The sequence below is a fragment of the Lepidochelys kempii genome, chromosome 17 (genome assembly GCF_965140265.1).
Source record: "Lepidochelys kempii isolate rLepKem1 chromosome 17, rLepKem1.hap2, whole genome shotgun sequence".
NCBI lineage: Eukaryota > Metazoa > Chordata > Testudines > Cheloniidae > Lepidochelys > Lepidochelys kempii.
In genome coordinates, this window is record NC_133272.1 from 15,265,740 (window position 1) to 15,282,641 (window position 16,902).

Genomic DNA, 16,902 nt, shown 5'->3' on the forward strand with positions numbered 1-16,902 from the left:
ATGTATTCCTGTAACCTATGAAAGTTAAGAAACATTGACATGACCCAAGTTATTGATGTTACTGCAACAGCTATTCTCTTCCATTATAATTAAAATGGTACAAATCTGGTGGGGTTTGCTTATGACAACTGACCTTTTAGACTTAATATGCCATTCTAATAGAAACAAAGCCCTCATTTATTATGTTTTAAGAATTGTTGCTCTTCAAAATGTTCAGACATTTATCATCAATGACATTAAATGAAAACAATCTTTGTTTCCTAGGAGCTGTGTGTATTTTTACTATTCAGTCTTCTAATGAAGCCATAATATAATAGCCAAATTCTGTCAGTCAGGTTACTGGCTGAAGTCAAGGGAGCTATGTTGATTTACGCCAGTTGAGGCTCTGGTCTTCTTCTGTGGTACCATCATTAAAAAAACCATCCATAGCCCACTTGCACCCACAAAAATTGCGACATAGTTTGTAGAAATCTGACCTCACCTTAAGTCTGGCTCTGAGTAGCAGACCCCAAGAATCTGACATAACATCTTTCAAATAAGCTTCCACAATAATTACAAAGCTTTACTACCAACATCCCTGTTATTTATCCAAATAAATAAATAAATAAATAAAAATCTAAGCTTGAAGGGATCCTGAAACATGAAAGGTGGTGGGCAAGTATTTGAGACCTTTTCAATGAGATTAGAAGATACATGACAGCCACAGATGGAAGGTAAAGTGATCTCCAAACAGTACTGCTTTCAACATCATAATCAGTCAGTCTGGCAAACTGCTTAGTAGAGATGATGGGAGATCTCTCAATATATCATTTCTGGGCTGAATTCTTCCGCAGCTTCTAAGCCACCTGAGTTGATGGTTTTCTTTAACATTACCCAGTAGTTAAATGCTGATGCATAGTGCCAGACAATACAAGGTATATCCTGGTATACTATCCTGAACACAGATAGGAGAAGAACTGCAGAATATCCAGCCATCCCCCACTAAACCATTGTGTTTCATATTTCCAATAGCATCCTGAATGTTGTATATAGTAGAAGCAGCTTGCATCATGAGTTACCAAAGAAAGACCTCCCCACTCTTCTCATCATACACACAGTCCATCAAAGAATTTAAGCAAGTGGCTTCTTTTTGAGCATGTGAGTTCTCATCAACTTCAGTAAGAATATGCACACTGAAGTGTGCTGAATTCAGCTCTAGCTGAGATTTGTAAGTGGAACAGTTCCCTACGGTCAGGCATTAGTTGTTCTTTGAGGAGCCGATTGTGGACTTGGAGGGAGTTAGGTTTCCTGTACAAGCTGAGAATGTGCTTTGAAACTATGACAATGCATTTAGAACTGAATTGCGTCTGTTTAAACAGATTCTTTCCAATACACAGACTGTTTCCTTGTCATTTGTTTTTCTTCTCTATCCCCCTGGTAATCCATTCACTAGTTCTCTCTCTTTCTCACCCTCATATAGCCCCTGCGAATCCTTGAGATTAACCACAATATGATTACATTTTAATTGAGGCCAGATTAGCGTGGGGACATCCTTTTAACTCAGGTGGCCTCAGTTACACAGAAACATAATGAACTAATAATGAATGTGCTAAAGTCATTAAATCAAAATTCACAAAAGGGCAAATATTGCTCTCTTTTATAATAAAGCAATTAAAATCCCATATACTATAAAACACACTACTGAGGTGCACCAAGTGTTCTTTAAAGGACATTAGCATTCAATGCCACATTATATGAATTTGGGGAACTTTGTAAAATAGGACTGCTCGACTATTAATAGCTGATCAGAACTCTTCATGTCTGCTTGGTTCGGCTTTATTATTGTTTTAGAGAAACACTGACATTACTAGAATTAGTTAATTTTAATGAATGACAACTTACTGTGGAAGCAGCTAACTTTCACCTAGTGAAGCCCTGTGCCATTAAAGATGCACACACTATTCTATTTAGGTTTTTAGATAGTTCCCTTCATTGTGGTGTTTCCCAGATGTCTCTAATGCACTGTTCCTTCCTTGTTAGTGATCCTAAATTACAGATGCACCAAGGATGTACTATGATCATGTCTGACCTCACCAACTAAGCCAGGAGTGTTTGGATAAGAGATGTCCTAGGAAAAAAATGCACAGCCGGATTTTCATTCCCTGGCATTTTGTATGGCATTTTCCATGAGTAAAAGAAACACTGAGTCCACTTTGTGTAGGTGTGCTTGACTGCATGAGCTGTAACAGAATAGGTAATCAATCCTGCAGAGTGCTGGAGGAAGAGGTATAGGCGACTGTTGGTGGCAGTCTTTTCTCTGAAGCAGTATAGGTCAGAAACCTCAGCACAGAGTTAGATAATACTGCGCTGATGAAGATGGTGATCTTTTGCTTGAGGTGTGAAATCATGATCCTGACCAGATCCACTGTGGCAGAATTCCAACATGAGTATTGACATTCTACCTCTCCTTGCAGTTTCATGGTAGTGTTACTGTACTCTACTGAACAGCTGCCAGGTTGCACCATGGACTTTTCTTTTGCTTTTTGTTGAAGTAATTTCTATGTTATTTTCTTTCCAGTGGTACCTAGAGGCCCTGCTGTACTAGGCACTGCTCAAAACACAAGAGAAGGGATAGTCCCTGCCCTGAAGATCTTACAATCTACGCAGGCAAAGGGTGAAAGGAGAAAGAGAGAGAGTGATCAAGTGATTTGTCCAGAGTCAGGTAGGTTGTCTGTGGCAGAGCCAGGAATAGTACCCATTCCCATCTAATAGACCAGTGCTTCTCAAACTGGGGTCTGCAGACCTCTGGGGGGCCACTAAGGTACTCCAGGGGGTCCACAGGCCCTGCTGATCAACTCACCCCTCCTTCCCAGTCTCTGAACAGCTGGTCCCCGGTGTGCAGGAGGTGCTAGGAGGGATGGGGAGGAAAGAGGCGGGGAAGAGGAGAAGTATGGTCTTGAGGGAAGGGGTGGAGTGGGGGCAGGGCCTGGGGTTGAGCATGAGGCTTGGGGGTCCATGAAAAAATTTAAAATCAAAATGGGGGTCCTTGGGTTGCTAAAGTTTAAGAACCGCTATAATAGAACATGCTGCCTCTGGCCATCCTTTGGACTCCTTTCAGATAAATTTTAATTATATAGAACCAAATTCAATCCAAGACAATTCAATATTACCCAAGCAACAGTTGGTTTTGCTTTAAGAAGTATTTTCAAAAACATTCAAAGACAACTCTGGAATAGGAGGAGGAGAGGAGAATTAGTGGATAGGGTGATCGAGGTACATGCGTGCAAGATGGTCAGGAAAAAGACTACTACATGGTACATGATGGAATAGAAGGATTATATGAAGTAGAAGACTTAAGGACAGATTAAAGGAATACTAAATATTTATTACGAGGCCCTTCATCCAGTATGCAATAATACATACCATAGCTTCTACTGAATACATGTGTGGAATAAAATTGCAAGCTTCCTGAGATTGCGCTATGAATTGGATAAAATAGAATTAGAGGCTTTTATGCCCTAGGGACCATGAATTGTTATTCAGAATAATCAGAATTGTTTGGATTAAGAGGGAAATAGCTCAGCAATCGTTGTAACTGCACGATACATGCTAAGGTCCATATCATCATTGGCCCTCTGCAGCAGCACAAGGGGTAGCAAGGCATCAGACACCATTATGGCCCTTTAATTCCTTGATGTAAGAGCTGCATCCATCCAAAGCACACTGAAATCAGTGGGAGTCTTTCCACTGACCGCAGCGGGCTTTGTCTTAGCCCTACGTGAATGCTGACAGCAGTGTCATGAAATGTAGTGGATTTATGGGACTGTGTCTGTATGTTGTCTCTCCTCTCTGGCTGGCCCAAGAGCAGAAGATGGTCCTGTTGCTACTGCCAATTAAGAGGGATTTTCATTTGCTTCAGAGAGAAGCTGTGTGTTTGGATCTGAAGAACCAGGGTTCTGATCTCAGTCCTGCAGGGATACGGGCGTTGTCTGTAGCACAGATTCTTTACAGCTTGCCTCCCCAGAGGGAGTGGGAAACTAGCCGACCCTAGCCCTGTAGCACATCCGCATCACACATACTGTGCATAGACAGAAGTGTGTATATAAACCATACTATATAAAATTGAAGGCCCAAATTCTCTGTTGGTGTAACTCCTTTGAAGTCAATGGATTTACACCAGGAAATAGTTTGATTTATTGGCTTTTTACAGACTTTACATCTATAGAGGAATAGAACTCTGTCTGAAAGGAGGAAGTTAAGAGGTTTTATATAGGCAGCTCCCAATGGCACCAGCAGAAGTTACCCAGAGAAATCCCCCAGGAACTGATCAAAGAATAGATCCTTAGGAGTATTCCTAGAGCTTCGGATACATACTGATGAGAGCACAGTTGATTCACTACAGGAAACCCAGGTGCTGAATTCATCTAACAAGCTGCTTAAAACTCTAAACAGATGTTTGTGTCTCTTTTCTGCTTCTCAAGCCATCTGTGTGGAAGCACTAGCAGATTTATAACAACACAGATGCATGACATACACATGCTTTCACATCAAGGGCCTGAGTCATTGCAAAATTAATTAGGACTATTGTATGTTCACAAAATTAGAGAAAAATGCCTTTGGTATGCAAAATAAACCTTGTTTGTAGTGAAAATGACAATTGACCTGGTAAGATCTGTCCTGGAGGGAATCAAATACACACTGGATCTGAAAACTCTAGCTGCCTTGGTATGTGCCCTAGTTATTGCAATGACTTGTCAAAATTTTGATTGGGTCTCATCCAGTGTCCGTAGAAATGAGTGGAATGACTCACTGATATCAATTGACATTTTATCAGGCCCTTAACTCCCCAAAGATTAAGGATGGATTATAGACAGACAGGTACTAGACTGACTGGAAGCGAAGAGGCGGATACTGTAAATAAGGGAGGACCCTTTACACTGTCAGAGTAGTGTAAAAACGTCTTCGTGTAAATAGGAATCTGAATAATATCTAGAGGCTAGAATTGCAAACCCCAAACATTCAAAAAAATCAAGAGTTAACTCCCCTCCCCCCGTAACCCCAAATAATGAGATTTTGTTAAAAATGTTTTTTTAATTTGCTTTCTGATCCTCTAGGGTTTAGAGTTTCAGACTTTTCTCCACAACTGTAAGGACTAGTAACCTTTTTATGAAATGAAAGTGGAGATTGTCATGTATTCACATGACTTCGGAGGTGGGGCTTTACTCAAAACACCCAATATCATGAGACCATGGGAGTTGGCAACACAGAGTAAGGAGTCCTGGTTTTAGTCTCAGCTGTATCACTGGCTTGTTGTGTGACCTGGAATAGCAGGTCAATTAACTTCTCTGTGTCCAGCATAACCCTTTATAACATAGGCATACAATACGATATGGAAAATACTATCCTCATGGTAAGAGAGTCAGGCACATTTTTCAGATGAATAAGTTACTCACTGAAAAATGCTGTTTTGGGTTGATTGGAACGTCAAATTTGGATCCAACTTGGTGAATAGTTTCAGAGAAAAAAAACCCCTGAACACACATTTTGACTTGACTTTTTTTTTTTAAATTTAAACACTCCAAACTGATAATTTTGGATAAAAAAAAAATCCAAAATGATGTTTAACTCTTCAGCCATACATGAATATTTTTTTGGAAAGGAAAAAAGATAAGAAAAGTCAATTTACTCACGCTTGACACACAAAAGTTAATCTTTGTGAAATGCCTTGAGACCGGGGGGTGAAGAGGGGTGGAGAGTGGTATGGAAGTATGCATTGTAATACGCTTGAGGCAGTGTAACAAGTCACCATTCCAGGGTTGACTGGAAAGACCATTCCTGAAATAAAATAGAAAATATTATTTTTAAAATGTAACAAGTAGTTGCTTGTTTAATCTCTTGCCATATCCCACTTGTTAATCCTTTCAGCTGTAATTTAGATTGTCTAGGTACCACAGGCACTGCTAGCAAGGAAGAGATTGTGGGTGAAATTTTCTCTATATTGAAGGCATTGGGAGTTTTGTTCTTGATTCCAGTGGAGACAGGATGTCACCCATTGATTTCAATGGAGCTGTGTTGATGTATACCAGCTGAGGGTGTCACGGTTCCTCCCCCACTCTGAACTCTAGGGTACAGATGTGGGGACCTGCATGAAAAACCTCCTAAGCTTATCTTTACCAGCTTAGGTCAAAACTTCCCCAAGGTACAAAATATTACACCTTGGACTGGCCGCTACCACCACCAAACTAATACTGGTTACTGGGGAAGAGCTGTTTGGACGCGTCCTTCCCCCCAAAATACTTCCCAAAACCTTGCACCCCACTTCCTGGACAAGGTTTGGTAAAAAGCCTCACCAATTTGCCTAGGTGACTACAGATCCAGACCCTTGGATCTTAAGAACACTGAACAATCCTCCCAACACTTGCACCCCCCTTTTCCTGGGAAATGTTGGATAAAAAGCCTCACCAATTTGCATAGGTGACCACAGACCCAAACCCTTGGATCTGAGAACAATGAAAAAGCATTCAGTGTTTTACAAGAAGACTTTTAATAAAAAATAGAAGTAAATAGAAATAAAGAAATCCCCCCTGTAAAATCAGGATGGTAGATATCTTACAGGGTAATTAGATTCAAAACATAGAGAACCCCTCTAGGCAAAACCTTAAGTTACAAAAAAGATACACAGACAGAAATAGTTATTCTATTCAGCACAATTCTTTTCTCAGCCATTTAAAGAAATCATAATCTAACACATACCTAGCTAGATTACTTACTAAAAGTTCTAAGACTCCATTCCTGTTCTATCCCCGGCCAAGACGACTACAGACAGACACAGACCCTTTGTTTCTCTCCCTCCTCCCAGCTTTTGAAAGTATCTTGTCTCCTCATTGGTCATTTTGGTCAGGTGCCAGCGAGGTTACCTTTAGCTTCTTAACCCTTTACAGGTGAGAGGAGCTTTCCCCTGGCCAGGAGGGATTTCAAAGGGGTTTACCCTTCCCTTTATATTTATGACAGAGGGGTTGGCCCATAATTTTACTATTTTGTATACAGTCCGTGTACCAAATATTTCAAGATGTTTAAAAAGCTAGGAAGAGAATGGAGGTAAGAATTAGAGAGCTCTGTGTTTCCGTTTTAGTGCTTATTTTATGTATAGACTATTGCATTTCAGCTCTTACATTCCCCGATGAGACATGTTCCATTATTACTGAAATTTTTTTTTTTAAAAAAGGAACTATAAGACATGAATTATACAGTATTGCAAAAACTGTCTGTGTCCAATTTCTTCTGGCATTTCAGTGTATAAATGTTATACCAAGGTGTTCTATACTAATGGATAATTGCCTACAGTGCATACTTAACCTTTCTCACTTCAGTTTACTTGGTAGCGCTACCTACATCCCTCAAATATCAATTCATCCAAATTGGCAATTGAAGAAAGGCATTTGGCCAAATTCTCTCCTCTCTGCATAGCTCAAATCAATGGACTTTGCATAACGATATGAATTACAACCTTGCCGCACCCAGACCTCCATGGTAGATACAAACCGAGGCCAATCGGTCTAGCTCTGCTGACACCAATGGCGGTGTCTCGATTTACACCGTCTGAAGATCAGGCCCATTGTATAAGAGAAGATTGGCTGGAGTAGTGGTTCTCAACCAGAGGTACGTAGAATTCTTCCAGGGGGTATATCAATTCATCTAAATATTTGCCTAGTTCTACAACAGGCTACATAAAAACCACTAGCGAAGTCAGTACAAACTAAAATTTCATACAATGTCTTGCTTATACTGCTTTATATACTACATTTCAGTGTATAAGTACTTTATTTTATAATTTATATGGTAGAAATGAGAAAGCAAGCAATTTTCAGTAATAGTGTGCGGGGTCACTTGCACTTTTGATTTTGTAAACAAATAGTTTTTAAAGTGAGGTGAAACTTGGGGTACCACTCAGTTTTTGAAACAAACACATTTAAAAGGCATTTCTTTATTGCTCTTTCAAAATATTTTTGTGCAAAATATTTTGAGAGAGAGATAGAAAAAAATTTACCATGTTTGAGCTGCTCCAGTCAAAACTGAACACTTTAAACTGTAGCCGGAAGCCAGTGAGTAGTCAGCGTAGATCCATTGTTATGTGTTCATGGTGGCACACTCCCCCAATAGACATGCTATCACTTCTTAAACTAGCTTCAGTTTCTAACTGGATTTAAGATGAAGCCCACACAGAGGACACAACAGAAGCCAAATCTAGAGGGGATAAAGGTCTGAATCGTAGAAGCAATGTCCCACCTAGAAAGGATGGAAAAAAAGCTCTACAACCAGACATAGGTTTTCTTTCTTCTTCTTTTTTTTTTCCAATCTGACACTCAACCTGCTGTGAGGGCTGATATTTTAGGGCGATAGAGACTAAGTGACTTGCCCAAGGTCACCAGAAGTCTGTGGAAAAGCAGGGAATTGAATCCAGGTCTCCCAAGTCCCTGGCTGTATGCACACTCACCCAGGATTTCATCATTTTGTGCCTGGATTACTGCAACATCCTTTTCTCTGGCCTGACAAATGCAACCTGTCCCCACCCCTTTCCATTCAGAATGCTGCCGCACGGAGTCATTTTCCTAGCCTGTCACTTTGACCATGTCACTCCCCTCTTTACATCTCTTCCTTCACTGGCTCCCCTCCACCAAACAAAAGATGCTGGTCTTGATTTTCACGGCCCATAATTGTCATCTTGCTTTTGCTATTGAGATGTTGACTCCTACCTGCAGCTGGCCCATGGTGCCAGCCTTCATCGCCCACTTGTTAACATTTTCAAACCAGAATCTTTGCCCCTCATGCTTGCGAGGATCTCCCTGCAAATATCCACAGAGCCACCTCCTTAGAACTCTTCTTTTGGAAGCTCTTGTACTGTATGACATTAACTCCCCTACCTCTATTCATTGGCCTTTAGGAAGTGTGGGCTTTTTCATTTCAGCCTGGATAAAGGAGAGCGGGGGTGGGGGAATAAAGGGTGAACAGATTGTTACAAACGGAGGTGGAGAAACAGTTTGCAGCTGAGTTGCAGAGACAAAGGATAGACCAGAGGTTAAGGTGTTAGCTTGGGACTTGGGAGACCTGGATTCAATTCCCTGCTTTTCCACAGACTTCCTGTGTGACCTTGGGCAAGTCACTTAGTCTCTCTACCTTTAGATTGGACTCATCAGTTCCCTACCTGTAAAATGGGGATGATGACCTCCATACCATACCAGGAGCATTGCAAGATGAATACATTCGAGATGCTCAGGTACTACAGTAATGGGGGCCACATAAATACCTTAGATAGATTACTAGAACTGCCCCAGCAGGCTAAGACATGTCTGAGGACACTGACAAATAGGATCATTATTGGGTAGACACAGTGGATGGGAATGAGAGGAGAAAGAAAGTGTAACAACGCTAAAGGAGGGACTGGCAGCAGCTCCATTCACAAAATTGCTCAAGAACACCGTGAGAAAGGATCAAGTCCATCCAGAGACTTTCAAGTCAGGCTGGTATGCGGATGCATGCAATCAATAATTAAGTCTTGATTCAAGACCCACTGACGTGAATGGAAAGATTCCCATTGAGTTCTATGGGCATTAGATAAGACCTGATTGACCGAGGTGGAGGTTTAGGTCAGAGCGGATCAAGACAATACAGTAGTGAGAATGTTAGGGGCCATGAGCCCTTTGTCTGTATTAGAGTGCTTTGGGAGCACTGGTGTAGGTGAAGCGATGGTATGAAATTTAGAGCAGGAGAGCCAAGTGTACTCAAGGCAAATCCTGCCTGGTAGCAACATATATATATTAAACAGAAAAAGGGTCCTTCAGTTTAGAGTAAGTAAGTCTGTCTTTTGGAAAGGCAAGAAAGTTAGCAAGAGTAATTGTGATAACCTATGCTCTTGGAAGTGCTCTCCTCCCAAGTAGGCAAGAGAAGGGAAGCTGAATCAGGCTGGCTGCCCAGAGTTATTAGAAAACCTTTGAAACAAGTCAGTGTAGAGATAGGAGCGGCACTGGTGATGCCATCCTCTGTCATTGGAGAGATTAGTTGTCAAATTAGAAGACACCCCTATAGAGAAGCAGAGATGGGAGTTGCTTAACTTTGCTGGGTACCTTTTGATGCCTCCAAAGTTTTCTGCCTACATTAATCCCATGTCCAGTCAAATCAACAGGAGACTAGGAGTCCAGTGGATCAGGCCCTAACATGGGCCTAAACCAACCAATGTCCAAATGGATGAAATTGGCAGTTGGAGCCTAGTCCTACCATTGCACCTTCCAGTGGGTATTCAACCTTGGTGGGTTTTCTGGGTACCCTATCCTACTGGTAGTTCCATTGATTTTACACCTATGATTTATCTTTATTGCTTGTATTTGAAATGCAGACTGTGCAGTAGGTTGGATATTTTACATGCAAATATGATGGTCCCTACCCCAAAGAGTTTACAATCTAAGAAGATAACTAACTATCAGACAGAAGAGGGTCAGATGTATTCTTGCTACAGATGGGTGGGTGTGGATAATAGACATTTTGCCCTTTTTAAATGCAACTGGATCCTTGTAACTGCAGACAGCTGAATAAACTAGCCTTGATCACTTGCTTTTTTCACTGTAAGTTCTTCAGAGCAGGGCCATCTCTCTTCAGAGTGAGGACATCCTCATCTATGTCAATAAAGAGCCTAGTACAATGGGGTGCTAATCATGATGGATACCTGTAGATATTTTTCAGAGTAACAGCCGTGTTAGTCTGTATTTGCAAAAAGAAAAGGAGTACTTGTGGCACCTTAGAGACTAACCAATTTATTTGAGCATAAGCTTTCGTGAGCTACAGCTCACTTCATCGGATGCATACTGTGGAAAGTATAGAAGATCTTTTTATACACACAAAGCATGAAAAAATGGGTGTTTACCACTACAAAAGGTTTTCTCTCCCCCCACCCCACTCTCCTGCTGGTAATAGCTTATCTAAAGGAGAGTGATCACTATCAAAAAGATCTTCTATAGTTTCCACAGTATGCATCCGATGAAGTGAGCTGTAGCTCACGAAAGCTTATGCTCAAATAAATTGATTAGTCTATAAGGTGCCACAAGTACTCCTTTTCTTTTTGTAGATGATATTGTAATGCAAATGTTTAAGAATACTAGTCTCAACACCTGTTTGGATTACTCACATCCTGCCTTTATTAGGAGGCCTTTGAGCAATATGGACCCTTATAAGGACAGATCAGGATCTCTGATTGCATAGCAAGGGATTCAAAGTACTCCTTTTAAAAATCATGTGTATGGTATAGAATGCAGGTATGAGCCAGATAATGCCACGGAGATGCACTGAGGTTTGAATTGAAGTTGTCTGAGAGTGACCATGTGTCTTTGTAGGTACCATCCTCCCATCTCTCTCAGAGGACTAAGAAACACAGTAATCTTAACCCGCCCTGGCCATGTGATAGGGCCATTTAAAATTTCTCTTGCTTGCTATATTCAGGTTTATATGAACATATTGCATAGGTAGATAGTCAGCCTCTTGACCTACATACAGGGGATTGAACTAGGAACGCCAAAAGTTAAGACCAAAATCTGCTACAGCTTGAGCTAAAGAGCCAAGGCTTTTCAGTGGAGGGCTATAACGACTCACACTTTATGTAGACAGAGGGAGGACTTGTAATGCATGGTTGACAGTGGGTTACAACTGCTTCCCCTCCCCCGGGCCTGTCCAAAGACTATGGAGGTGTCAAGGCTGATTCCCCACTCTCTCACTTTGAATACAGAAGGTAGGGGGGACTTCCCCTCCGGGGAAGAGCTGAGAAAGAAAAATAAAGGAAATTAGCTGTTGTTACCAGCTAATCAAACATGCACAAACCTCTCAAGAGGCCAAAAATCCAATCCTGTTATTAAAAAAAAGTAAAATTAAAAACAAAAAGGAGAGGAAATACATTTAGCAAGAAGCCTAAGTTCCAAATCTTAAAAGAAACAAAATAAAAAAAAATCAAGATAGCTCTCTTCAGGTTCAGCTTAAAGGTTACAAGCTAAACAAAAGCTTGGGGGGGTTAGCACAGAGGAGATCCACAAGCCAAAATAAAGATTTAAACATGCCCTGTCCAATGATTTCTTCTAGGTATGCTGCTCCATGTCTCTTTGTCCAGAGAACAGCAAAGGGAAAGTTTCTTTTCCCATTTTAAAAAGTTCTAGCCTTCCCATTGGATCTTTTGGTCAGTGCCCACTCCCTTTCTTGTACCTGTGGGCTTGTTAACCCTTTACAGGTAAAGCAAGCAGACAACAGACACCAAGTGGGATTTTACAGCTGGCTGTCCATCAAAGGGAGCTACCTCCTTCTTCCCCTCCACCAACTTCGTCTATCAAGGGATATCAAGGGAGTCTTTCCATAGACTTTGGATCAGGTCCCATATGCTTGGAATATTTTGTCATAGGCAGGTTTCAGAGTAACAGCCGTGTTAGTCTGTATTCGCAAAAAGAAAAGGTGTACTTGTGGCACCTTAGAGACTAACCAATTTATTTGAGCATGAGCTTTCGTGAGCTACAGCTCACTTCATCGGATGCATACCGTGGATACTGCAGCAGACTTTATATATACACAGAGATCATGAAACAATACCTCCTCCCACCCCACTGTCCTGCTGGTAATAGCTTATCTAAAGTGATCATCAGGTGGGCCATTTCCAGCACAAATCCAGGTTTTCTCACCCTCCCCCCCCCCCACAAACTCACTCTGCTGCTGGTAATAGCCCATCCAAAGTGACAACTCTCTACACAATAAGAAAAGGAGTACTTGTGCTGGATTGTGCCCACCTTGATTATCATGCACATTGTAGGGAGAATGGTCACTTTGGATGAGCTATTACCAGCAGGATAGTGAGTTTGTGTGTGTGGTTTTTGGAGGGGGGTGAGGGGGTGAGAGAACCTGGATTTGTGCAGGAAATGACCCACCTTGATTATCATGCACATTGTATAGAGAGTTGTCACTTTGGATGGGCTATTACCAGCAGGAGAGTGAGTTTGTGTGTGTGGAGGGGTGGAGGGTGAGAAAACCTGGATTTGTGCTGGAAATGGCCCAACTTGATGATCACTTTAGATAAGCTATTACCAGCAGGACAGTGGGGGGGGAGGAGGTATTGTTTCATGATCTCTGTGTGTATATAATGTCTGCTGCAGTTTCCACAGTATGCATCCGATGAAGTGAGCTGTAGCTCACGAAAGCTCATGCTCAAATAAATTGGTTAGTCTCTAAGGTGCCACAAGTACTCCTTTTCTTTTTGCGAATACAGACTAACACAGCTGTTACTCTGAAAAATAAAACTGCCTTGCCAAATCCTATCATGGTTGTTAGTACCAGTAACTCAGGCCCTTACACGGGAAGTTGAAGAAAGGAGTCCACTAACTCAGCTGATATAGTTAATACAGCCTTATTTCATATAGCATCTTAATACCAACACTTTCTTAACGTATTGTAGTGATTAGTATATTGAGCATTAGCGCAGAGGAGGGTCTTGTGTTGACTACACTACACTGGCACTGATGAGAGCTGGGTTCCCCTTCCAGCTGTCACACACTACGTGTGTGAGCTTGGCCAATAACTTCTCTCTGTTTTTAATTCCTTCTCCCTTTTGCCCCTGTGTTCTCTGCAGAGGGTAGCCAACTTAGACTATATCTACACTACAAATTACTTTGTTATAACGCATGTTGCTCAGGGGTGTGAATAATCCACACCCCTGAGCAAAGTAAGTTATACTGACCTAAGCGCCAGTGTAAACAGCACTAGGTCAGCAGGAGAGCTTCTCCCACCAACATAGCTACCACCTCTCCCATCAGCTTGGAGTTTCTTCACCAAAGGGCTCCTGAGCCACTGTAAATGATGTAGTGTAGCCTGGAGCTCAGAGGAGGAGTCATTCTGTAAAGCAATGACTTTGTAGACTAGGACCTGGATTTCCAATTCTGTTCTCCAATGACTAGGAGGGAAGGGGCAGGGGATTTCACAAGGCCCAAGTGTCATGTGCTCATGTGGGCAGAACCTTTGTACTGACAAATATCTGTACAAACGGCACTGAAAATACGTTCAGCACACACTGGCTTTCACTAAGGGGACTGTAGCTCATGAAAGCTTATGCTCAGATAAATTTGTTAGTCTCTAAGGTGCCACAAGTACTCCTTTTCTTTTTACTCAGCAGACTGAGTTTCTAGAAACAGCCAATAGCATGAGCCAGCCACTGATGCTTAAAGCCTCATCTGACCACCCACTGCCTTAAAGCAGTTGAGATATAATGGGCTGGCAGCAGGAATCTCAGAGAACACAATGAGCTCGCACTCCGTCTCTCTCCTCTGGGATACAATAGCCTAGTAATAGCCATTCATTAGCACAGAATAGGCAGGCCATTGTCAGTGGTTAAAAGGTTAATTCGTACATGCTGTCAGCCCAGAATCAACACTCTGTCCAGAGGGTGCGTTGAATGCCAGCCAGCTCCTCTACCTGCCCCTCGTTCTGCATGGCTCCATGCCATGTCATGCCAAGCCTTTGATTTGGATTCCATTTCCATATCTTCCCTGCATTTTGTATTCAGAAGGGAAACGGGTTTTGATTTAACAGGCTGTGTAACATGCTGCAGATAAAGTGCATTTGTGATGTAGCGGAGTTCACCTTTTGCCAAAAGGTACCGTATCTTCCTCTTTATGGTTCAGCGACACTGCACTTACTGAAAGTGCTGCTTCTATAGGCAAGGCATTGTACTCCCTTCTTGAGAGCGCACTTATAGAATAGGGGACACAAAGTGGGCACTTCATCTCCACACAACGATGTTTTCGAGATCTACATTCCCCACTGTTATCTAACTGTGCTTTGCACTCTTGTGAAGTGCAATTACCTTCTCATTCTGCAGCTCTGTCTACCCATTTAATCTCTCCCATTTTGTTTCTGACATGTCCAATAATCCAAAGCTGACACTCCTTATAGATACTGCAATTACAATACAGAGCAGCCCTTGTATTTTGCTTCCTTCCTATAACACTCAAGACATCGGATGTGGCTGCATGAAATGGCAGTAGAAAGCACCACTAACAAGGTATATTGGTCCCCTGTGGATATGGACAATTCTATGTATCTGGCCATAGCCAATTAGATGTCCAGAAACAACCAAGACAGACCTAGGGTAGAATTTACATTCCTCCCCCCCTCCAGTAATAACTCAGCTGTAATTTCCCCTTTCTTTTAGTATCACTTCATGTCAAAGTTTTCTTTCCATTAGGGATACAGCAAGCAGGGACAAATGGTTCCCAGGTTGCACAGTGTTTATGAATAGGCTGAGGCACATCCAAGCTATAAAGTTTGCATCAGAATCGAAACAGTTCCCAAAGTTTGGGGAATTTGGCTAACAGGGCTTTACATCAGCCCATTTTAGAGATGGGCCAAAGAGTGAGGTTCACGTTGTGGCTCCTGCTAAAGTTGCTTCTTCCTCTGGGAATCTCCATGTAATGTGGGGCTAGCATAACAGCTTCCATGCTACCCCTCTCACAGCTCCCAGTGCAGGGGGCAGCATCAAGAAGCTACAGCCTCCAGCTGATCCCTGGCTATCAGAGAAGCCCAAAGGGGACATTGGCAGCTGCATGTAAGACAGAGTAGCCCTGAGGGACCTGGAGGAATTGAGTAATTCACAGGTGGCTTACAGCCACATCAGTGCTTCACATCTCTGCAGCCCAAGCTGTGCTCATGACCAGGCCCAGGAAGTTTGTACCCAGATCCCAATTCAAATTGCACAGGTTTTCAGGCCTCAGTTTTTAATTAACCTCTGACTGCATGTCTGGCATGATCATTCCAATCACTGAATTAGTCATTTGCAAGGCTGGGATTTTCTGAGCAGCCTAAGGGAGTTAGTCACCCAGCTCCTGTTCATTTTCAGTGAGCTTTGGGTGGGTGACTGCCTTGGGCTCTTTAGGGAACCCGCATCCTATGACACCAGCCATTCCGGCAGGGTTTTACACCATAGCTGGGAGTGGGCAGCATCCGGAGTTTAGTAGAGCCTACTGTAGAGCAACAGGGGGAAGTGCTGAGTCTGATACGCTAAGAGGAAGAGCCCGATGCTCAAGCAGATCCAGTCCTGCACATATGCCCTCTTCTAACTAGTCTACCTCCCCTTCTGATTCTTTTCCTTTAGCCACTAGTCCAGGAAGCAACAGAGGGTGTCTCTGAACAGCAGCAGCAACAGGCGAGGACCTTTTTGATGTGGGGTCGGAAGAGCAGCACTGAAGGCGGGAGGACGCCTCTTCGTAGGGGCCACGGGAGGCAGGGAAGGAGTTTTCTTCGGCACCTAGAAGGGAATGGGAAGGAGGAGGAAGGTGGTAGAACTCAGCACCTGTTGCTCAGCTGTGGACTTAGTGCATGGCCTTGGGCAAGTCACTTCAACTTTGTACCTCAGAGCATCCATCTGTGAAACAGGGATAATGATGCGTACCCATCACTCAGGACTGTTTGGGGTGGCTTCATTTATCACTGCTCATTAAGCGATTTGTGGTCATCATAAGTTTCAGAGTAACAGCCATGTTAGTCTGTATTCGCAAAAAGAAAAGGAATACTTGTGGCACCTTAGAGACTAACCAATTTATTTGAGCATGAGCTGTAGCTCACGAAAGCTCATGCTCAAATAAATTGGTTAGTCTCTAAGGTGCCACAAGTACTCCTTTTCTTTTTGTGGTCATCACAGTACACTTTACCCGTGCAAAAGATGTACCAAGACTGGGGTCCTGTTTTGCTAGACTCTGTGCCAACAGATGGCAAGAATCAGCCTTGGTCTTCAAAAGCGCACAGTCAGACCACACAAAGAACAAACAGTATGTAGTATTAGTTCTCCAGCTGTAAAATGGTGGTATTTGCTACTATTTCATTGTGTTGTTATCTCTATATTATAGACATACACCT